Here is a 24,545-nt window from a genome sequence, read left to right as displayed (position 1 = left end):
ACGTGACGAAGTACCGTGGGTATGTGGGCGGGTCGTTCCGCAAAATTTGTGCACTAATGGCCCAGTCTACCGCATATAGCCAAAGCAGAGGTGTGGCTGTTTGCGATAAGGGGACGACGCCAGCATTAGGTTGCGTTGCGGCCATCTGAACGCTTTATCGCTGCCGCAATGGAGCGACTCTTCTGCTTAGCTGATGCATTATTAAGGCAACATTGAAGGAAAGTAACAGCTGCCCCACGCACGTTGGTGCATTATGTATTAATGGTCGCCGCATAGCTCAGTTCCTTTCTAACGTAACACTTTGGGCGTCGCGTGACACGCTTTGCGTGCGTGCAGGGTGTGATTGATGGATTGATTGGAAGACAAAAATAACGGAGATGTGCCTCCTGACAGTCGGGATGGGCTACTCGTAGGACGCGTGAATGGAGAAGGAAATAGGATAACAGAACAAATACAAACCCAAGATATCGAAGGGACATAACAAATAATAAGCAAGGTACAACTTATGAGTGAGTCCAGAGTGGCTAGTGGCTTGGAATTAACGTCTCCTTTTATTTCCTTTTTTTTTTACCAATCAATCAATGAACGAGTTCAATGCAGGGTGTAACGTGTTACAAAATTCTGTCGAAAAATCTACTGCTCGGAAGTTACCAACCCAACGGTATGCATCTGCATTTTTCGTGCTTCGGCAATGAGTTGCCGACACTGTAGTCAGTTTTCAGTCGCGATAAATTGAATTCTCTGAATTGAACTCAGAAATTTGCGGAAAAATTTGGATCTCAATTTGGAAAATGCAATTTATCGCGATTGGAAATTGATCAAAGTGCTCGATTCACAACAGTCGAAAATTGCGTCTTCTTTTTTCTTTTCTTTTCTTTTTTTTGTTGTTTACAGTGTTTATGTATAGTGATAAGGGCAACCTGATTGCTGTACTTTTGGGTGTGTGCCGTTTATCTACCGAGAGACCTGCCTTAAAGTTATATATCTTCGATGGTGGCACATCGCTGGGGGTAGAGGTATATTATAGGTAGAAGGCTGTTCTCGATAATGATAAAAAAAAAAGAAATAAAAAAGAAAAGTCATTCCCCTGATACCTGGTCTTGAAGCGGCTGACATCACTCCGCTAAGCCTTGATTTGATGGCTTTCTTATGGTGGTCGTTATCGTCGAGTCCTTCCTTCCAGTCTGCTAGAAATCGCTATTAGTCCGAAAGCAATTGCTTTTAAAAATACAGGAATGCAATAGAGCTTTGGAGATACTGTCTCTCTCTCTCACCTGTCTGTCTTTGGCTTTAGCCGGAAGGAGATGCGTAAGACACGCTGTTCTTCAACTTTACTGCGCTGCAGTGGCCGTATGGTCATTCCATTCTCCTGTGACGTCATGTTTTGCTGCGACGCGAGGAGGAAAACTCAACAAGGGCCGGAACCGCCGATATGCACTATGTGACGTTTCCCCGGGGACCTGCATATACAATACAAGCCATGCTTGCTCCTACCATGACTGGCATCCGCCTACGCATGCTATGTCTCGGAGACGTTTACATCTTCCGTTGTTTTCTGTACACAGAGTGATGAATTATGACGTGCACCTTTTGGTGCTGCTGTGTACGCATTCCGCCGTGTAATTCTCTGCAAAGCCACGGTGTTACAGCGATGCATTCCTTATCCTTACAAAACAAGAAGAAAGAGAGGGAGAGAGAAAAAAAAACGTAAATTATAGAGCAATACGAGCTTCTTTCCCTCCCGAGATTTCCCCCCTTTCTTTTCCTTTTCATTTCTTTTCTTATCTTCCCCCTTTTTCTTTTTATTGGAATAGCAAGTAACTTAGTAACTCCCCCTCTCTCTCTCTCTCTCCGTACTGCTATCCTCTCCCTCGATCTGTACACCGCTCCTGGCCACAGTTTCTTCGCGGTGCTATAGGGAATCTAAAAAGAACGTTACTCGATACTGGTTATTCGAACCTGTACCATCCTAATGGTACAGGTTCATTGTACATTCCAAGAGTCATCCGGTGCTCTTCAAGATGATCACCGGAAAAGCATGCGCTACCCGCTGACATGACTGGCTAGCAATGCTGATAGCACATGAAGTAAGGTGTTTTCTTCGTGCCGTCGGGATCTGCTCTTCTGTGGCTTACGTAGTGACCGCGTCGCAAGAAGCGCACTTATTTACCAATATTGCGAGTGCCGGATACACGAAGACGCCGGAAGGTACTGCAGTTCTGGATGCCGTGTTTGTAAACCACAGCACTCGGAGGGATTGCCTTAAAAGAGCGGTGCTCCCTTCCACAGCACTGCAGAACTCGGCGGCAAGGAACCGTTTCCAGCATTCAGGTTTGTCGTTTCGGTATTCGCTTTCCCTAACATGTACGTAGTTGATGTTGAGGTTTCGCTCGTCAGTGAATAATTTTGTGGATTGTCTGAACGACACCATGAAAGGGGTGGAGTCCCAGTTCCTGACACCATCTTCATTTCTGCTGTGCATGCTTGTGAAATGCCTGCTGCTGCTCGGCTATAGTTTTGTGCTCGCAGACGCGTATGCATTATCGCTTATTTTATTGTGGTACAGATAACAGGAGCTCGCATCATCAGCTGGACAATGAAGGGAAAGGTTGCTTTCGTCGTCTTGCTCTGCATGGCAGGTAAACTTTGATTCGATGCTGAGAGATTTTGTGAAAGTGCCGTTGTTATATGTAAACATTTAGCAATGACTACAACCTACAAGTTGACTTATTGGAAAAGCTGATTGACTTATTACGAAGGATCAGGCTTCTGTCACGTCAATGTCACAGGCTTCAGTACTGCGCCTGTGTAAACTTCGATAAGTTGATAAGTAAATTAAAATTTTAAAAATGGAGAAATCGATATTGATATCCTTCAAACTGCCTAAGAGTCTGCTAGTTAGTCAACAGAGGATTAGCGAAATAGCATTTTCCACGTCGACGGTCTTACATGGAAATAACGTCAAGAATGCAATATAAGTGTATTGCGTTTATGTCTAAGGCCCCCGTCTGTTCCCCGTAGACCGAGACCATTTGGCACTCGTTGGCCGCTCACCATATAGTAGTGGACAATGTTCATAGCTATACAAGTCTTGCTGTCTTATCAATTCGCTTTCGTTTAGGTGTCTTCTTTCCCTTTCAAGTAAATTTGCCGTTGCCGTTTTCAATTTCATTCGATTTAGTGCGCGCGCTATCAAATATTCCTGCTCAGTATGGTAACAGTTACGCTTCACTTAAAACTTATTCACAACGTTACCCTCAGCATCATGTGGCGCTATCACCTTCGACGTGACAGATTAACGTTGATGCACTAGCGCTCGTTTGATCAAGCTCGAGGAGCACGAGTGTGTGAGTGAGCGCGACGCTGAAATTCCCAATGATATTCTGTAGCAAAAAATTTGGTCGATCAGCCCGTTGGAGGGGAGGAGAAATGCGTGTAATAAACTCATTCCTCGCATGACCTCCGAGACGTCTGTGACTGAAGTGTCCTTACGTTGTTAGCCTAGTAGTAACAGAACTGGTGACCTTGTCTTTGACTGTATATTTTATTTGGACATGGTATATTTAATGTCTGTATTTTATGCAGTGATAATAGGTACAGGCGGTACAGAAAATACCGACCCCAGTACTAACACTACATCGCAACAGACTGGTGGGTCAGATGCAGCTGCTACGGCAGTTACTCAAGCCACAAGGTCAGGTTCGAATGGGACTGCCGGAGGGAACGCACCACCTTCTGCTGCAACTCGCAGCAATGCTCTGATGGGCGTTGTTGTGCTCTTCACAATAATACCCGTTCTGCCTATTGCCTGTGTCTGAAATCCTCCCACATACTTTTTTCTATGAGTGTCCCACTCCACGTTACTCAACGGACGCCTATTGGAATGAGAGATTTCTTTGACTCCTTCGAAATCACAAATCCTGACAGCGAAAAGCTTGTGCCATCGTTAGCTGCTATGTATCACTTAGAACGAAATGCAGAAAGCAACTTGCAAGACAGTGCAAATAGTTTTTTTTTAACATGTAACAAACTGACGATAATATGACGCATGACTGATTAGGCTGATAAGCGGGGATTTGAAAGACATGCTTGATATCCGCATGCTGTTAACCTTTAGCCTATTTACTACAAGTATGTATTTACACAATAAAACTATTCTGCTATATGTTCTGCGGTTGTGTCATATTGCTTTTGTCACTCCTCTAATCGGTACGCATACTTGGAAGCATGACACACTGGTTGATGATGTTACTGATGATGGTGATGGTAGTGGAGAAAAATACGGAGATGTAGGCCCCGCTTGTAGCATGATATGGAGCGTTGGAGATGTGGCATGAGAGCACCTACTCCAACAACAACAATAAATGATGGAGAAGTGATGATGACCTGGGATGTTCCCCTACTCTCGATCGATTATGAAAAAATACGTTGCTGGTAATGCCCTAAATGGTACCTCCTCCTGTAGATGTAAGTCAACGTTTTGCGGACTGTCGATGTAGAGCGAGTCAGTCACCCAACAGCTTCACGATACCAGAAGGTCTTCTATCGATCCTGTCCAGGGCTCTTCGGAGCGCCAGCCAGCTCGTACGAATACAATCGTATTCTATCCGAATATGCTGCTGAATCTTCTCCCGCGCCACAAGTTGAGCACATTGGCGAGGTTGCAGCAGGTTTCCGATAATGGGGGGAGGGGGGGGGATATATGAAAAAAGAAAGCAGGGAAAGGTTAGCCTGCGCTACAGAGGCTTGCTATTCCCAGCAGAGGAAAAAAAAAAAGCAAAGACGGAGTTGGTCACAGTTCACCCAGAAGGCCACAGAACGGCAGGAACCGAAGCAGTGCCTTGGCCACCTGACTATACTGTGTTGGGCCTATAGCAGCGTAGTTATGGAAAAGTCCTGAGGCGAGCGATGCGCGACCGCAGGAAAGTGCAGTGTTGGCGGTAACTCATACACTCTCAGCGTAAAAAAAAAGAGAGAGAGCGAGCGAGAGAGAGTGAGTTTAGTTCTTTTGGGACTAGATACATTGCAACAGCCATTACTCCCTTTCGGGACTAAATTCACGGAAGTTCATGCGGAGTATAGGAACTATATTTGCAGTGCAGGAGAATAAAATGGGGAGTAATTGCGTAAGTAATTGGGAGTTTCAGGGTCAGAGGAATACAGTGGGGAGTGATTGCACAAGTAAGTAATGGGGACTTTCAGGGTCAGTGGAATAAAATTAGGAGTAATTGCGTAAGTAAGTAATGGGGAGTTTCAGGGGCAGGGAATAAAATGGGGAGTAATTGCGTAAGTAATAATGGGGAGTTTCAGGGACAGGGGAATAAAATGAGTAATTGCGTAAGTAAGTAATGGGGAGCTTCAGGGGCAGGGAATAAAACGGGGAGTAATTGCGTAAGTAAGTAATGGGGAGCTTCAGGGGCAGGGAATAAAACGGGGAGTAATTGCGTAAGTAAGTAATGGGGAGTTTCAGGGACAGGGGAATAATTGCGCTGTATGGGACTAGAAGCTGTAAATTGATCCCTAATCTGCTCTCTTTTGCTTAGAGTATACGTTTATGAGATAAAGGTCTTACATATTTCTGCCGTGTATCAAGTGTGTTGAAGGACTGAAGGATCATAGAACATAGACTGATGCATAGAAGGTCAACGTTGATGCGGATAACAACCCACGTGGTGTTCACGCGAGAGGCGCTTACTTCAGAAGCGTATGCCGCACCCGTTTTTGGCACAAAATGTTCCGTGAACACCCTTCCACCTCCACTAATACATCTATTACGGCCTTATTTGCCTCTTTACTCCATAAACCTCATAAGCCTTACCTCATCACATATCCCCAATTTCCCGCTGTCCGCTAATCTTTCCCCGTCGTGATCATCAGTACAAAGTCAACCGCTACGACTGCAAGACGGACGCATTTTCTAAATCCATCTTCTGCAGAACAGCCATTCATTGGAACGACCTCCCCTCACAAATAGCATAAGTATATCACGGACCATCACTCATTCCTTAGGCACATCAATCAACATTCACCAATTTATAACTAGCATAAGGATTAGGCTTTCCTTTACACTGTTGTCTTATATTCCTTGATGTTCTCTTTTGGCTTATGTTTTACTACCTAGTGGTTCATGTGTAACAAGCATTGTACATCCTTCTTTTTTTCTTCTTTTTTTTTTCTCTTGTCTGCATGATGTCCGTCCTTATCCCCTCCATGTAATGCACCAAGGGGCCTTTGGGGTACATTGAATAAATAAATAAACAAAGCATTGCGCAGGTTTTTGTGTTGGCATAGATTTATATGTCAACCTATCAGTTTCAATATATGATTGATTCGTACGTCATATCATCATTCGCCAGTGTTATTACGTCATGTGACACAACAATGCATAATGCCATATGTTAATGATTCATATGACAACACGTGATTTCTCAACTGATATTCCACCAGCGGCATGGCCGAGCGGGTTAAGGTGTCCCGCTTGTTGGTGGTAGCCATGGTCGTGTTGAAGACTGAGAGGTGGTGGGTTCAAATCCTACCACCGGCTGTGCTGTCTGAGGTTTTTCCTGGGTTTTCCGAAGACTTTCCAGACAAATGTCGGCACAGTTCCCCCTGAAGTCGGCCCAGTACGCATACACCCCCTCTCTCCCACTCCTTCCTCCTGTCCTCTCTCCATCTGTCCACATCTGTACACCGCTCATAGCCACAGTTGCTTCGCGGTGCTAACACGGAACAAAAAAGAACGACCGTTGGTAACGTGGCTGGCGTTGAACCGTATCAAACGGAATCAATCAGTGGATAAGATTCTGAGTCACACACGACTGCGATTGGTTCCGATAGGCACGATAACCTTACCAGTGGTCTGCTAAAACTGCCTATTTATAGGCACAGTTGTTCCGTTTTTTTTTTTGTCTTTTTTGTTTGTTAATATTACTTCCCCATGTCATATACGGCGCGCAAACCTTATCCGCGTGCTGTACGAGTACGCAAAAATGAAAATAGATAAAAGCACCGGCGTGTTTCGAAAACGATATACCCACCTTTCACAAAAAGAAGCTGCGTTCCAGAGATATCGAATCATATCTGGCTTTCTCTTTTGCTCTCTCGTTTACCGTTCTTTTTTTTTTTTTTTCACTCTCTTTCTAATCCGCTTTAGTGTCGATTAAATTATGAAGAGATTTCACTTTCTAATTGCGTCTGGTCCCTGGTTCACGGTTGTCTGGCTGCTTCCAATCTATGCTGATGCTCTGCTACCCCCTGATTACAGATCACGCTCCCTTCGTTCGTGCTTTTCTCTTTTCGTTCTCCTATCTGTCTTTTATTTGTCCTCCTCCCCTTCCCCCTCTCTCTTTCTCTCTTCATGTTTGCAGCTACGTCGTGTGGGCGTCGGAATGATTGATTGCTTCGTAATCGGATAAGTGGAACGGGGTTTTTTTTTCTTTTTTTTTCGTACAGACAATTAGGATTCATTTGATATCGCTGCATGTGTCGTTCTTCCTGATGTAATTGAGGAAAGTAGACTCGTCTCAACCAGAATTAAGCGACTGTGATCATTGTACGTTGTTATGATAGAACATATTATGGACGTAATACACAAGCTGTACTCAACACAAACTAAATCGATGGCAGCAGGGAAATTTAGAGTTGAGCGCGCTGCCACAAGTTTCTGCGCTTGCTCTTACTGTTCCACAACCGGTTCTAACGAGTCTTATAACGTGCACTGCTTCTCGGTGAGCGATGCGTGTAAATACCGGGGTCCGTGGTTAGCACCAGCTCCTGAGTCTTGGCTGTCTTGCCGCAGGCTTCGAATCTACACCGATCTCTCGAACGTTTTGTCCGTAAGGGTCTCAGTGTCTCACAAGTGTTCTCGTGGTGCATTACAACGACTAGACCTCACTCCATACGGCCTGTATAAGATGTTAGGAGCATCGCCGGCTGAACTGAGACGACGAGCGACTGGAACCTTGCTGAAATTTCTCGTCGACATGCCGGCCCCTTACACATGTTAATAGCTTTCCTTGCCTTCCCTCCTTTACGCGGACAGACGTGCACATACAACCATGGTACGTTCATTCTTACCGCTAAGCGGGTTAGAGTAGCTAGCCCCTTCGGCTGTGAGGGCTAACATATCCATAATTTTCTTCCCTATGCCTCGCTTCACTTCACCTCCAGCGGTTCTAAGGACAAAACACGTATACCAAGGTTTCTAGACTGCAGTAGCGTTCTAAGTCGTGTTGAGCTATTCAGCGCCGAGTAGCATTATTACAATAAGGAGAGCGTGCAGACTATAAGAGGTTCTAAGCATTATCATACCTCTACGGAATAGGTCATTTTGTTTAAATTTCGTGTTAGCGCCGCGAAGCAACTCTGGCTATAAGCGGCGTACGGACGTCTACAGATGTAGAGAGGACAGCAGGAAGGAGTGGGAGACAGGAGGGTTAGTATACGTCCTGGGCCGACTTCAGGAGGAACTGTGCCGACATTCGTCTGGAAAGTCATCGGAAAACCCAGGGAGAACCTGAGACAGTACAGCCCGGTGACAGGATTCGAACCCGTCTCACCTCCCAGTCCCGGCGTGCAAAGCGATCGTCTTAGCCACTATGCCACGGGAGCTGGTGGAATAGATTCTACTGCATCTCCTGTCCCTTCAACCTGCTCCTTCCTCTCCTGCCTTCAACCTCTCCTCCTACTTTTTCACATCGCATCCACAGTTACCGTTTCGGATTTTGGGAAGCCCTTACCTACGCAATTCATTTTCTTCCTTCTCTCCACACTTACCCGCTTCTTTCTCTTACCACCCCTCTTACCTTCTCTTACCCCTCCTACCTTCTCTGCCCACTTCCTTCTCTCCCCAGCCTATATACTGTCTCCCTCGTTCAACGTTCTTTCTGGAGAACTAACATTTGGCCATCCCTTTTCGACCCCTTCTCTTCCCACCCGTGCCCACACGAAGCCCGCTTTTCCAGAAGCGTCCTCCGGCTCGGGAATCGGCATGTGCCAGGTGGGAGTGAGTGAATGGGGTTTGCCGTTCGCGTTGCTTTTTATAGAAAGCCTCGCGGTGCCTTCTCAGACCTGATCAATATTGGCAACAGGATGCGGTGTACTTGATGGCGAGGACGTTGCCACGTACAGTGCGTGGAGACCTCTGTCGGCTGTAAAGAGCGATGACGGTTTCGAAGGAGGCCCGGGTCTGTTACACTTAACGACGGTGATGGGCAGTACTCGAAGTACCAAGTACTCAAGTACTACTTTAAGTACATTTCTGCGTACTTGCGCACAATTGCGCATTTGTGCTGTACTTTCAGTACCTTTGCCTAATACTTTCCCATCAAGTACCCGAATGGCAGCGCAAGGGCCAAAAATGGATAATATTAAGCAAGTTTTGTGTCTAGAAGCAGTATTTTTGAACAATCGGGTGGATTGTTGTACTCCTTTTTCTGTTTCTTTTCATAGCGTACCAAAAGATGCAAGTATGAATAAATAGGGAAATAAAAATGCTCTCCAGTAACACAGCTGGTGGCCTGAGCAGTTGTAAATGGAAATGTTATCTGTTACAGTTCATATTCATTGGTACACACTAAGTAGCTGGAATTCGGAAGTAGCATTTGCGGAAAATGTATTTAGCCAATCGAAACACTAGCAGTAAATTCCGTCACAACCGAACGGTGACACGTGGCACTGTGCAACGTAACGTCGTAATATAGAAGAGGGAAAACACAGCAAAAGAAAAAAGGAGCTGGTCTAAGGAAGACACGCTTATTAGTCCCAGTGTTTGCACTTGCACATACACTGCAAGTTTTCGAACCGGGATTCGAACCTGGGAGGTACCCGGGTTCGAATCCCGGTGCCGGCTGTGCTGTCTGGGGTTTTTCCTGGGTTTTCCTCAGACGCTTTCAGACATATGTCGGCACAGTTCCCCTAGAAGTCGGCCCAGGACGCACATTTCCCCAGGGCGTCAGTCGTGACGTTGCTCACATACGTGCACCACCACTGCAAGTTTTTCCTCTTCAAGATGTACCAACTTGCCTAGGTTACTGCCCTAATTCAGTTGCAATGTACTTGGCAGGTACATTAAAGTAAAATTTCCAGTACTTGTACTTTAGTCAAAGTACATTTAAAATGTGGTACTTCAAGTACCATTGACGCAAGGTACTTTGTAGTTTACTTTAAGTAACAAGAACAGCGTCTTTATTTCGAGATGTACCCAAAATCGTACTTTATGGACAATTTTGGGTACCTTGCCCATCACTGCTTAAAGAGACGTACAGCCATCTTTTCGCTGTCATTATTTTGATGAAGTACCTGTAAAGTTTTATCTCACTTTCAAGAATGAGTGATATAGAAATGAAAAATGCCCCATTTCGTGTAAATGAAAATAAAAAAAGCGCTAAAGACTAGACGCGTTTCTCACGGATGCGACACTGTAGCCAATAGACCTCTACCCGAGAAACGTCATCATGACGTTGGTAGACAGACTGAAACCGAAACAAATCGGAAAGGGAGGGCTGGGCTCCACGAATGGGCACTTGTTACTAGCCTCCTATTGAAAGAAAAGTAGGACCGAAGGTCACGTCCCTTTCAGAGACCATCGTAATCCCCTCCAGACCGTGGCTTTCGAGCGCGACCTTGTCCGCCCCTAGCTTTGATCGTAGTTCAACTCTACCAAATTGGTGGCGCTGTCGAACACTACGACGTCATTTGTTTACAAACAGGGAGAGGTGTATGGGACAGAAACGATAACAGTGACTGAAACACTGCAAGAAAATAAGGGATAATTTTAGTCCTTCTTGGGGACCAAACGCATCGCGATTGCAAGAAGGGGTGCAGGGGACGAAAATGGGGTGTAATTACAATCTCGGGACTAGAAGCTGTAATTGCTTTCCAATTTACGCCCTTTTTTTTTTTGTTAGAAAGAAAGAATCGCAACTAAACTTCAGCACATTTTTTACCCAATGCTGCATACAACACAGACAATGAAACCCGCCGTCTGTGCAAATTGTCATTTTCTGAAGTACCATTGTTCTGAGAAAGGAACATCACGCCCAGTCTTGCATTGTATTTCTATATCTGAATTGTGCCAGAAAAAAAAAAAAAAACAATTGTTCTCGTGCAAAACAGCCAATTACCATCAGCCTTAGCACCAAAGAATGGCTCACAACAAAAGCCCCTGTCCGTGTCTACATGAAAAAAATGTACGGATGTCGGATTACATTGTCCGCTTGTTCATTCATCGGAACTTCTCAGAAGAAAAAGAAAATGTCGTCCAGAAAGTTAGATGTGGGCTTCGAACTCCCGTCATTGTCATCTGCCATTGTATTCACTATACCTAGCTGACAAAACATCACGGTTTTCCGGAAGGAACACTTTTATTAAGAAACGCTCCGTAAAAAAAAAAAAAAAAGAGTTTATCCTTTGCTGTTCGTAATTCAGGTGACATTGAATAAGGACTCGATCTCCTTCACAGCCTAGGGCTGTTTGGACATCGCTGCTAAGAGTACTGTGCTTTCCTATCGCTCCTAAAAGGACATTGTGTCGTCGTCGACTGTATTTCTTTTTTCTTTTTTAGGCTAGGATTGTGTTCCAGTTTGAATTAGGTGTGGGCGTGCAGTATGCCGCGTGAAAAATTCCATTGAAAAGAGCGTCGTAGTTCGAAATCCCATTATACTGTTTATACTGAATCTCGTGTCTTCGATATCTGCTGTCGGTGGTAGCCAAGGTCGTGCTCAAGACTGGGAGGTGGTGGGTTCGAATCCTGCTACCATCTATGCTGTCTGAGGTGTTCCCTGGGTTTTCGGACGGACTTTCCAGACGAATGTCGGTACGGTTCCCTTTGAAGTTGACCCAGGACGCATACTAACCCCCCATGTCCTCCACTCCTTCCCGATGTCCCCGTCTGCACGCCGCTCATAGCCGCAGTTGCTTCGCGGCGCTAATACGAAAAAAAAAAAGGAAAAAGAAATCTATGGCATTTATGGGATTGACGAAAATATTGTTTCTCTGTATGACGCCGAAGTATAATAAAATTATTTTCCAGTTTTGAGAACTATGACGTCATGGTGTGCGCATATGTTCCGCCAGTCTGGAAACATTGCTCTTCGAAAGTCGATTGCCATCGCCTCACCGCAGCCGCTGGCAATCTTACAACGTGGTGAGGAGAACGGAGACGCTGGCGCTGTTGCCAGGAATGGGAAGTCAGGCCTCACGGAAACGTCACCTATATTCTTCGGAGAGTCCGAAACTACTGTGTTTTGCAGCATGTTTGCATGTTGCATGTACCTTTTGACAAAAGCCAGCGCCATCTGTGGCACGCAAGGGATCATGGGAACTTGGGACGCCTTAGAGCATTACGAGATGGCCGGAGGCTGAGATAGAAGAACAACAACATTTCCGGTGTGCGCCGCGTCAGCTGGGGTAAACCGTAACCGAAGCAGACGACAGAGCAGTGTCCTTCACAGTTCCCATGCTGCTTTGCGCCGCGGGATTGGTGGCGCGAGCATTTTTTCCCCAAATCTTCTATTCGTGCACGAGCGTAATGTTCACTAATGTCATTTATATATTTTGCGTAACGCGTACAGACCTTTATGGTATTGCGAACCGTACGATGGGACAAGCGAAAGCAAGTGCCACCTGTCGGCACAGTTCACTTAGAAGTCCCCAGGGCGTCAGTCGTGACGTTGCCGACCTCTGTTTGTGTATTGTTATCAATCAAGAGAAGTACCTGCGGAGGTAGCCCCTTTTACACAGACTCCAGACATACCAGATTGCTTTTTGTACGTGCCATACCATGCGAACAAGCGCGAAACTCTCTGAGTGGGTGTGTATTGTCATCAAGCAGGAGAGCTACCTGTGGAGGTAGACCCCTTTGGACAGACACTAACTTTACAATGAAAAAACGGCTAAGAAGCAAGCGAGCTGGTGAAGATGATGCATAATGTAAAACCCCGAGACTAGGGAACACGAAAGGACAGACACAAACACGAAGTTTTTGTGTGTCCTTTCGTGTTTCCTAGTCTCGGGGTTTTACATTATGCACTAACTTTACGTTACAGTCCTACAAGCTAGATAACAACACTCTCTAGGAGAGTTTGCTTTTCGTACTGACCATACCAAGCGAACAATCCAAACACGGGAGAGCCGCTGCAGAGTGCAGTACGGTCCTAGCGAGCTGGCTAGAACACGATTTGCCACTCACCCTGAACGTGGCGGAAAAGACGAGTAGACGTCAGCCAGCGGCGAGAGCACTCCACAAGACCATACAGTGCTTGCTCACGGACAATGTGGCTGCGAAGCCCTGCCCTGACAGCCTGAAATATAGCTGCGTCTCCGAAGTCTGGGCTACCGATAGCCAGCCGGCAACGACGGATCCAGTTTTGAAAGTTGATCTCTGTAATTAATAAAGTCAATTGTTTTGTATTGCCAACTGTAGGATGGGGCAAGCGTAAGCTTGCCCACATCGTGGAAGACCAGCCATATTGGCTGGCTCCCTTTAACGCAACAAACGCACTAGTCTACAACCATCGCAATGCCAACACCCAAAGACGAGCTCACGGCAGGTCTGGGATTGATGTACGTGCTAGTGTAAAAGTGTATTGGCATCAAATGGAAGGCCGGCCACAGGGGCAGGTGCTAGTGTATTATCGTCAAGCAAGAGAACTACCTCCAGCACCACCATCACACCACGAGACGGCCTGTGGCGGACGTAGAAGAAGAACAACAACATTCCCGGTGTGAGCAGCAGGTGCGTCAGTCGGAGTAAACGATAACCGCAGCAGAAGACGAAGCAGTGTCCCTCAAAGTTCATAAGCCGCATTGCGCCGCGCGCCTAGTGGCGTGCGCATCTTTGTAAAATCGTCTACTTGAGCGAGGTTGAGTTATAACAACAAATGAAATAAATCTTTTATACCGTTCTTCTTTTCTTTCTTTTTTTTTTTTTTTTTGAGTTCGTACCTGGAAATGAGCCGCATGGGTACTGTACGTAAGCATGAGCAAACGCACTTTTGCAGACATCGGGGGTGTGCAGCTGAGCGCGAGGTAGTTGAAGAAAGTTTTGAGGTTTGCTAAAAACGTAGTCGGTAACATTTTCCCTCGAGCTGGTGGTTTGGATGCTTCATGAAGAAAGATCAGGAAGCTTCTTTATAGATTCCCCATTATACATATCTCGCTTCCTCACTTTTCTCAGCGTGTTGTATGGAAGCCAGAAGAATGCACCTAAAATATTCCAATGAACACATATAATCGTAAATTTATAACTTACCCAAGTGCGTTGGGGCACCAACGAAAGGAGTTGTCGTCCCCGCGCATGCGCAGATCCCAAACAATACTTTTGCGCCATGCGCAGTGAAGACTGTTTACTTTTCTGGGGCTACAAAGTGGCTGGGCACTGAGCTTAAGAAACAAAAACAAAAAGAACTTCGATGTGCGCGGTATGAAAGGTTTGAGATTCGTGCTATGCGTCACGTCGGCCACTTGTAGCTTGCAACGAGACAGCAACAGCGGAAAACATCGAGTCATTATTTTCTATGCGCACCTGTGTATGCATGTGCAGTGAAGCATCCCGGACTCTCTCAAAAGGAGGTCTATGACCGCCCTTTGGCTTTGAAGTGGGCTGCCCGTTGCCTTTTATTCGTTCTTTCACATTTCGCTATTGTGCAATCCATTTTGAATTGGAGACACAAAAGTCATGCTCGGAAATACGAATCCTCCTCCTAGCGATCGGTTTTCGCGTGGATCTTCTCAAAATTCTGCCTGACTAGAAACATAGCTCGCTGCCTCAGGTATCCCTTCGTTTTTCTTTCCTGTATAAGTACCCCGTATTCTTTACTTTGTTCTTTCCTATTTTTTCCCCCCGAGTCAGATCTTCATATATTCTAGGTGAGTGGGGAGGAGATATGTAAAGGGGAGGATAAAGAGAAGTTGGTCATATCTGTGGTCTTTGTCCCTTCGGGCACAGCGTTTTTCGCGAGATATTTCTGTTCTGATGCATAAAAGCCACTGCAGCATGTCTGTGTATCGACCGTTTTGTGTGACAGCGTGCGTCGGATATTTCATAATGCTGCCTGCATTCCATTCTCCGAGCTGAGACGCGGTGAGACAGAGACCTGCGGGCAGACAGTTCGGCAATAATACGCCACCAACCACAGTACTAACAGCATGCTACACTCAGCTGTGCCATCAACTTCAACTTTATTGTGATGATAACGACAGAGGTTGAGACACATGCATACCAACGTATATCTATAGAAGTGGACACTGTCATGTTCCACTCTAAACTAGTTAGTTAGTAAATTAGTAGAATAAAGTAAATCTTGGAGCTTTCAGCAACCCACTATGGGTGCTACTGCTCCATTGCAAGAGCTGTATAGCTATTACACACCTTGATTCAAGGTACTCACAGCAATCAAAACAAATCACAGCGGGATCCGTCACATACTCACAGGCACTCAATCAATAGAACGGGAAAACAATATAGCACACTGCAGATCTACAAAATACAAAATAATCTAAACTAAACTGACGGTTGAGCAACAGATGGCCAAGAACGTCCGCCGGCCCATAGACGATAGAAGTGAAAACAGGATGTCTATAGCCCTTATAGTTTTTAATGAAAAATCTGTATGAAAAAAAAAGAAAAGAAAGAAAGACACCCTGTATATTGGCGGATGCTATTCTCGAAAACTTGCTAGTTATACCTAGCTCATATACGCTACGCGCAGAGGGCTTTTCACCCAAGAGACAAATTTCCAAACCCCAGCACTCTGCGCAAGTAAAAAGCAATTAGCCTGACCGGCCGCTCAGAGTAATTTTTCTCACGGATGTGCTCAAAAAGGAGTTGGGACACACAGATGATTGCGGCATCTTTTCTTATATCATTTTTTAGTTCTTTAAATATGAGACGCACGAAACATTATAGATTTATGTCATTGTGATCGCTAATGAGTGAAGAAATGTTAGGATATTCATTAGAGCACATTATAAAGTACGTATTTTGCATAGACTCACGGGCCCTATGATGCGAATCGACCTAGCAATTCGTATTGTTCACACACGCTAAGTGAAGAGAATAACGTTTTAATATTTTTTTTCGACTTCTATTCTTTGCTAATAACTTCTGTTTAAAAGTGGATGGGACTAACGCTAAAGAAGCTGTAACTTCTACTAATATATAGAAGAGCAGACAAAGAACTTATCATTTTGTGTGACGCACCGTTACTCAGGCCGTCCTGGCTGTTCATGGGCACCATATAAAAAAGAAAAAAAAATCGAATCGAATAGTTAGCCTAACACGATTTTGGGAACTGCCCAAAAAGCTCTTCGTCCCTGTACCTTTGTTCTTGATTGCAAGCGTACATACGTTTTCACGAGAACACATCCGATGCACACCGATGAACCACTATTGTTCTTTCTTCTCCTCTGCCCTCGCATCTTCTCGGAGCTTGGACGATTTACCGTCGGGTGCGAACAGTACACAATGCCTTACGTTTTCTTCCCGTCTCATAAGCCTCTACCCTGATAGAGGTGCCATTATTCGCGGTTACACTAAGCCTGCTCCCCGCAAGAATCGAGGATAAAATACACAAGCCTGTAGTGTACAGTGCCGTGTAGCGAGGCGTGGGTGACAACACAATGCGAAAGGAAAAAGCTATGTTTTTCTTCCTTTTTTTTTTGCATCTGTTTTGGTTGGTCTGTTGCACAAAAATGCTGCTTGCTTCCTTAGCAGTGAAACAAAAAACGAAAGGAAGTCACGCATGGAAAAGGGAACCAAGCAGAAGAATCAGTCCCGTGGTACACGCACTTAATTATCGCGAGCGCTGGCTTATAAGTGGGGTTCCGAGTTTTCAGAGTTTTCATTTTGGAAAGTTCGGAGGCTGTTTATCGGCGTTTTCAACTTTTACGAAATTCGGAGTTTCTCGGAGAAATACAAAAGTCTGCAAAATGAACGGCGCCGATTTCGGTGTAGTCATCGCAGAGAATGCAAGAATAGAAGTGCAAGAGTGACTGTGGCCACACCATATAGCGCATGGATGTTTTACTACCCAGAGCTATTGAAGTGCAAACAAGCTAATTTGCACAAGTTGTGAATGGTGCCCGGGCTCAAAATGAGTAGCAGCTGTGACGAACACAGAACTGTTCTGTGCCAAACTAGCCCAGTGCTAGGTCAAGTAGAGTCACCAGGGTCCAGGATGCATATAGAACAGGTGGGACAAGTGTGTGTACTATCATCCTTTTGGGCCGTTCATGCGTCCGGGGACCCTGAAGGAGGAGGAGGCTACCACTTCTGACCCATTTTGTTGGTTATGGATCAGTTTGAAGTCGAAAAGCAGGCGTGGAAGATGGGGGACAAAGGAAGAAGGAAACGGGAAAAACCGTAAGGCCGCCACGTGGACCTTGGAAACACCGGAGTTTATCGCATAAATCCGATATCTTGCAAAAAAAAAAAAAAACATCGGAGGGAGTTTATCGGAGCTTGTCGGATAAATCCGAAAAGTCGGAAGCCTACTTATAAGGGCTCGGAGTGGGGGGTGGGGGCGCCATAAGCATTGTCAGGCAGGACTGTGGTGGTTACACAATTTCAGCGTCGACTCTTGGTTAACCGAAAATACAACCGCGTGGCTCTCGTGATGTTATCCCAGTTGCAGTGACTCACGTCATAAAATTTCTCAAAATTCGACACCAGAGATATTCGAGAGTCGACTCCCAATCCCATTGACTCTCTTCGGGGCTCGATGCGGGACGCTAGAGTCTATGACGTACGATGACTCTCATACGTCACGACTCCAACTCGCGGGTCTCGCGAGCTCAAAAAAAGGAAGACGCGTGTCACGTGACCCTCTGAATCCGCAGGCGGACCGACATGGTTGTTGGTGTCCTATAAAACTGTCGACTTATTGTTTCTAACACTATCCCTCCAGGGAACCATCACGCAAACGCAATATCATGATGGGCAATCTCTGGGACACGTATGCCATAGAGTCCGTTGTATACCGAGATCGAATCACAGCGCGTCGAAGCCTTGATGCACAAGTCTATAAGAAGCGTTTTATATATAGATTTCAGTTTAGAACATCAGGAAAAAGAAATGCTCAAGAAAGTATGAAACGAAAATGAGAACAAGAGAAGCATAATCCTGTCTTCTGTTGTGCAGTTTGTTCTTACCTCGATGGAAGGGCTTACATGTGCCTGCTACCGAAATAGAAGTTTAAAGCTGCGTAATTGAGAGATTGAAAACTGTAAGGAGCTTTCCGAGGGAGCCAGGTAATTGAGCTTCTAAGCTGTTGTAAAAGTGGATGCGCCTTTTGGGACGTAGACCAAATTCCTGCCGTAGACGACGAAGGACTCCAGAGAACAGGCGCTTTGCCGGTTTTTGCCTGGATGCTGTTTTCTGTGTTTCATGGGTTACCTGACTTAAAGGGGCACTAAAATGCAAAAAACAAGTTGGCTTCAAATTATGTTACACGCCATGTGAATTTCGGGCTTGTTATCATAATTCAAAACTTTGATTCCGTTACGAAGCTACAGTCAAAATTATACCGGACTCTGTCTTGCTTTGCAGTGCTAAGCAGTGTATGACGCTTCAACTCGTGTAGCTCGTGCATCGATGTTTTAGTCCATGCCGCGCGTGCCACGCCATGGAGTAGTCCCGGTGAAAAACATAGTGCGCGTTCCGAAGCGGACTGGCGTCGCTGCCCCCCCCCCCCCCCCACGAAGGACGTGAAGATAAATGTTGTCAGTGCAACATTCACGAGAACTGTTGTGGGCTACAATTCAGTGAATCGCTATTGAAAAATGCAGCAGAGCGCATCATGCCGCGGATATACGGAATACTAGTATCGGAACCGTTCCAAATCCACACGATCACGATAGGAGTATGCATGCGCTTCACCTGCTGTCTCACTGGATGCCGCCAATCTTTTCCTCCTGGGGATCTCATTCGTTGCTGCGAAAGAGGGCTCTGTTTTCATTGCGTTGTGGGAACTAATTTTATTTGAACTATACTAATTGAAACACACACTCTCATTTAAGAGCAAGTTTTTTTTTTTTTCATTTGAGTGCCACTTTAAGACTTGAGCCTTCCCTTGAGTTTTGCCTGAGTTTGAGCTCTATTCCATATCACACTCACTGTATTTAGAAGCACATCATTCCTGCTTGCGAAAGCATCGCACCTCAGTCAGGCTGGGTCTTGTTGTGGCCAGAAGGAAATAAGGCCGTCGCCACTATAGGAATGTCATATTCTGTAACATGTCCGCCACACAGCAGAGGCAAGGGTGAATTATGATAATGGAGTTGCTCGCGTTTGGCTACAATCACTATACGTTACCTGTACCTTTGGGTCAAGTTTTTCGACGTTCTTCTGTACCCTTTGCTTTGTTTTTTGAGCCCCTATGTCTGCAGCTCATCGACAGTCTGCTGATACACAGGACCATTCATAGCGCTTTCTGCCGTCAAAGACACCGGCTGAGTGAGGGAAGTAGAAGTGCGTAGAAGAAGCGAAGAAGAAGAAGCGGACGAAATTTCAGACTGGGGTTGTGAAATACAGATGAGGTAAACCAGAGCCGTTTATAAGGAGAGTTTGGCCATTCATTAATCTTTTGCCGCTCCGAGATGGGAAGCCGCCGTGACGTCAGAGCCGTCATTGCTCCGCCCACTTGGCCGGGATGAAAAGCGAGCCGCCGCGGCACGGGGTGATTTCGAGACTGTGCCTCCGCTCCAAAATGGCGGAATGGGAGATTTCAAGGCGGTGGCTCTGATCCAAAATTGTGCCACTGACCTTGGCGCCGCCCATCGTGTGACGTCAAATGGCGCGCTTTTGGACAGGCTCCTCCCAGTGGCCAAACTCTTCTCATAAACGGCTCTGAGGTAAACGCTTCAGGAGCGACATCGCACATTTAGCAGTGTGCACATAAGCATACAGTGTCTGCGTTCCCGTTAAGGCTCTGAAATTCCTGAAATTCCTTCTGCTGCAAAATAGTGGCAAACCGCAGCCGGTAATGCCTTGCAATCGGCAACCGGCAAGAGAAGCAAATAACCGGCCGGGCCGGGGAAATACTGATCACGTGGTAATCTTATGCTTAACAGTCCTCTTCTGCCGACGAAGCCTTTCCTTGCGACATGCAAAAGTTTGGAACTGACGGGTAATACTAGTGCGGAACGAAATTCAGTTCTGCAAGAAAGAGAAAAAGTGTGCGTGGGCTATTGGGTGTCTGCTGTCGAGGGTGTCCAATTTCGTTCTGCTTTCGAGAGTAAACAGCTCGGAGGTTACGAAGTTTTCGGAACTCTGACTTTTGTGTGTCTTCGTCTTGCACAGAATGCCTTGTCGCCGCCGTCTCGCATGACGTTGATTTCAGTATTTGCCCACGGCGGCATTTTAAAAGGACACAAAAGTGCACAAATTTTTACACGTTCATGTCCCTTTCATACTCCTACCACATGGGCAGTCCTCAATGACCATTGAATACATTGAAACCAATGACCATTCAACATCGCCATCTACCGTGTAATGCACGCGTAAGCGTTTCCTCGGCGGAGGCGCATCATTTGTACTTGATTGGAAGTCGAGTATAGTACAGAAGTCACCAGATCGCATGTCTCAGTGGTTAGCATGGTGGTCATGTCCCGTCGAGACTGGGAGGTACCCGGGTTCGTATCCCGATACCAGTTGTGCGGTCTGATTTTTTCCTGGGTTCTCCTGGGTCCTCAGACGCTTTCAGACATATGTCGGCACAGTTCCAGTTAGAAGTCGGCCCAGGCCACACGTACACCAGGGCGCTAGTCGTGAAGTCGCCCGCCCATGTGAGGCCCACAACAGCGAGCCTTTTCACCGCCACCACCACCTCCTGGAAGCTTTGGCCATGCTTTCGACATTCGCACCTTTGCACGCCAAAAGTACTCACTATAGTCACTAAATAGGGAGTAGAGTAGCGACAGTGAGCCACGTCGGCGAGCGAGCCCGCCATCTTGAGTCAGGCGCGACTGCGTCGCCTAGCAACGGAACGCCAATCTCTCCCTTCTCCGGTCAAGAGCAACGCGCTGTCGAGCCAGCTCGCAACCCAGGAAACCGGTTTTGCATGGAGGTGACTCAACATGGACGGCGAGTGCCTGGATGGAGAAATCACGTGACACGATCAGCCCAATCGCGGACACCGAACGGCGGCTCCGGCGCGGAAAAGGAATGCGATACTCTGTACCCCTATTTAGTAACTCACAGAACAAGTCAACGTGTGAATATGTGAACAGCGCCCTCTACGGGCCTTTCCGTATTGGGTGTGTGTGTGGGTTTTATTCCTATCTGCCCCTCTTTGTTTAGGGCACCTTGCGCCCATTTGCCCTTCGGGGAATGACAAAAGACGAAACGTTATGTGGAACTCGCGCCGCATTGCGAGAGCTCGCAATGAAATCGTCATGTTCGCAATGAAAAATCGGGGGCTCGCGTGGGCTGAAGCACAAGTTCAATATAGAAGAAGCCATCTGGAACGAAATTAGCATTGAGTGACGTCGTACCATTGATTGATGATGATTTGAGAGTTTCACCGCCAGGTGGAGTAGATATCCCATAATTAAAAAACTGCAACTGCGGGTCCAAGGTTAGAACAAGGAAGACGGAACATATAGCCCCTGGCGATGAAACTTCCCAATCATCATAGTTAAAATGAAGTTGTCGTTGTTGTTTTCATCACCAGGGGGGTGAGGACGATAACGACTCGCCTCACAGTGAGGACAGAAGTCCAACGGTGCTAACGTCACTTGGAATGGCCGGCAAACCAGGGAGCGTTCATAACTGACGCTTCGATACCCGAGATCCCCCTCCGTATCTATAGGCGACCCTCTGCTTACAAACATGTGGCGTCACGGGAAGACCGGTTCCAGATTATAATTTTCTGTGGTGGGCAAGAAGCGGGAAAAACGCGTCGGCTGATAGGCTGATGTAGCTGATAGTGCCCACCAGCATGCTTTGCGCGGCAGCGTTACGAAATCAATGACGTAGGGGCGCTGGTCGTCTAGCCTATCAGCCGGCGCGTTTTTCCCGCTTCTTGCCCACCGCAGCAAAATATAGCCTCGAACTGGTCTTCTCTTGATGTCGCATGTTTGTAAACAGAGGCTGCGTTCCAATCCCCCGGTTAGTCGACTGTCCTCTTCAAGAACAGTCTCTGTTCGAAATATCGGCGGCTCCTGTCCTGAGGCAACTCCCTTCGTGTCACTCGGGTACAGTTCTTTTTCAAGTTGTATGCACGGGCATGCGCTGCCTCATTGCATCCGGTGCTGTGACCGTACAGAACAGCCAGCTCACAGCGTTGTGGTAAGGCGAGTTTTACCGCAACCGAATGACCCTGGTTCGAACCACGCTTGCCACAGCAAAAATATTCTTCACGGAAACAAAGTGAGGTAGTCTCGCTTGTTGATCCAATAAGTCAAAAACAATAATGGGCCTCCCGCAGTGTAAGTAAACTACAACGCTAACAAAATACAACAATCGATAACCTTCTCTGCGACGCAGTGGATAATAGACGAGCTTTCGATCAACATGCAAGTCAGCATCACGGGGTATAGACTTGTCTTTGCTTGCATGTGTTGCGACGCAGCAGATGACATGCCACAAGAAGGTGGCTGAACGTTTGACCCCACGCCATTTACTTATTTTTTTTACCCCAAAGGCCCGAAGGACGCCGCTTTTGTGCTCTCTATCCAGACCTTTCTGTTTCTGTGCCGAGGAGCCACCGCTGCTCGCTTCCATAGAGCCCCCAGTGCGCATTCCCCAATCCAATCTCTTCTAATTTCTCTCTTCTAATCAGGGGATTAGTTCTTCGCCTGAGCAATCTGCTTTGCCGGCATTAGGAAATGAGGGGTCTTTATGTGGTAACAAATGAGTCGTTCTCCGCTGCTGACGGCGGAACTTGCCGGGATCTTACCAGTAGCCCTTGGGAAGTTCCGCGATGTCCGTGGCTGGAACCAGGAAGTCTCTTTTCAAGCTCTCCAATGTTGCGGCCCGTCATTCTCACTATACTAACCCTGCAAAATAACGGGAACAGTTGAGCTGCAAGAGTGGTACGCTTTCTCGATTCGTGCGACAAGCCAAGGCATAGTGACCTACGCCAAGCCAGTTTCAAGCCATGCTGTTGAAACTCTCGACCGGCTGCAGGCAGAGCATGAACATAATCAAGGTGATGGCAGAATGCTCGTGTAATAACCCTGCACTCGTCTTTGTCTCAAACTCGAAAATGTCTTTGAGTGTCCGTTTAATTAAAAGATCGGGTTGCTTCACTCTAAAGAATGAGAAAGTAAAAAAAAAAGTATAAAAGATGTTGAGGGATTGACGAAAATGATCGAGCGTTCGTTCTTTGTTTTCCCGGTTAATCAGGATAATTGCAAAAAAAAAAAAAGAAAGAACGGAAGAGGAAAAGAACGCAGTGGAGAGGGAACATGATTTGCCCTCGCAAATGAAGGAGCATTAAAGATGCAAATGAGGATCAGAGGATTCCTGGAGCACCAAAGTTTCTTTGCTTGTTTGTTTCTCTCCACGGCATCGTGCCCGTTGAGATTTCGGGGTTGACGTCGTGCATTCTGTCCACCGTCTTTCGCTTTGCTGGAATTGAACGAATTACTCGTTCGAGAAAATGAGGCTCGATCGGAGTACACAATGCCCCGTTTATTTTCAAGACAAGGATAGGCAAATAGGAGTTCGACAGGGAATGGCTTTTGGTTTCGCGGGGCGCAGTTAGCAATGCAGAAATATATTCGGGGTTATAAAAATGGTGCTGACGAGGAGGAAAAAAAGTGTGATTTCAGTGACGGATTGAAGTACGTCACGAATGGTATTAAAGGGACACTAAAATGCAAAAACAACTTGTTCTCAAATGAAAGTCCGTGTTTCAATAAGTGCAGTTCAAATAAAATTAGTTCACACGGCGCTACCGTTTAGAAGAAAAACGCAATGAAAACAGAGCCGTCTTTGGCGGCATCCAATGAGACAGCAGCAGAAGTGAGCGGATACCTATAGTGCGTGTGTGGATTTGGAACGGGTCCGATCGGAGTGTTCCGTGTATGCCCAGCATGATGCGCACTGCTGCATTTTTCAAAAGCGATTCACTGAACTGCAGCCCACGACAGTTTTCGCGAATGTTCCACTGACAACATTTATCTTCACGTCCTTCGGACAGCGGCGTCAATCCGCTTCGCAACGCGCACTATGTTTTTACACCGGGACTACTCCATGGCATGGCACGCGCGTGCACGCCCATCTCGGACTAAAAGCCCCAATGAACGAGCTGAAGCGCGCCGTTCACTGCTTAGCGGCGAAGCACAAAAGAGTCCGGTATAATTTTGATTGCAGCTTCGTAGCGGAATCGAAGCTTTGAATTATGATAACAAGTACGAAATTAACATTGCGTGTAACGTAATTTGAAGCGAACTTGTTTTTCCATTTTAGTGCCCCATTAATCATTCGCAGTTTGCTTCAGATAGAGTTTTGATGGAATTGCTTGACTGATATGCAGTTCTAACAGTTAACTTTAAAGACATACCGTCGTAGTGGGTGAGGCAATTAAACATAAAAGGAC

General features: G+C 46.3%; 1 protein-coding gene and 1 long non-coding RNA gene across 3 annotated transcripts in view; one reads left to right on the top strand and one right to left on the bottom strand.

Moving 5' to 3' along the window:
* LOC135366914 (rap guanine nucleotide exchange factor 4-like) overlaps positions 1 to 24,545 on the top strand; it is a 334,286-nt gene that overhangs the window by 121,730 nt on the left and 188,011 nt on the right. The gene's annotated exons all lie outside the window — the stretch shown is intronic.
* On the bottom strand, positions 772 to 14,278 carry LOC135366917 (uncharacterized). The gene is made up of 4 exons (XR_010414320.1): positions 14,252 to 14,278; positions 13,190 to 13,381; positions 1,275 to 1,460; positions 772 to 1,197 (listed from the first exon to the last, which is right to left on the bottom strand). It is a non-coding gene; the product is annotated as an uncharacterized LOC135366917 (long non-coding RNA).

The sequence above is a fragment of the Ornithodoros turicata genome, chromosome 8, assembly GCF_037126465.1.
Source record: "Ornithodoros turicata isolate Travis chromosome 8, ASM3712646v1, whole genome shotgun sequence".
NCBI classification, from domain to species: Eukaryota; Metazoa; Arthropoda; class Arachnida; order Ixodida; family Argasidae; genus Ornithodoros; species Ornithodoros turicata.
The sequence above is the reverse complement of the archived record's forward strand: the minus strand, read 5'-3'. Positions and strand labels throughout refer to the sequence as shown.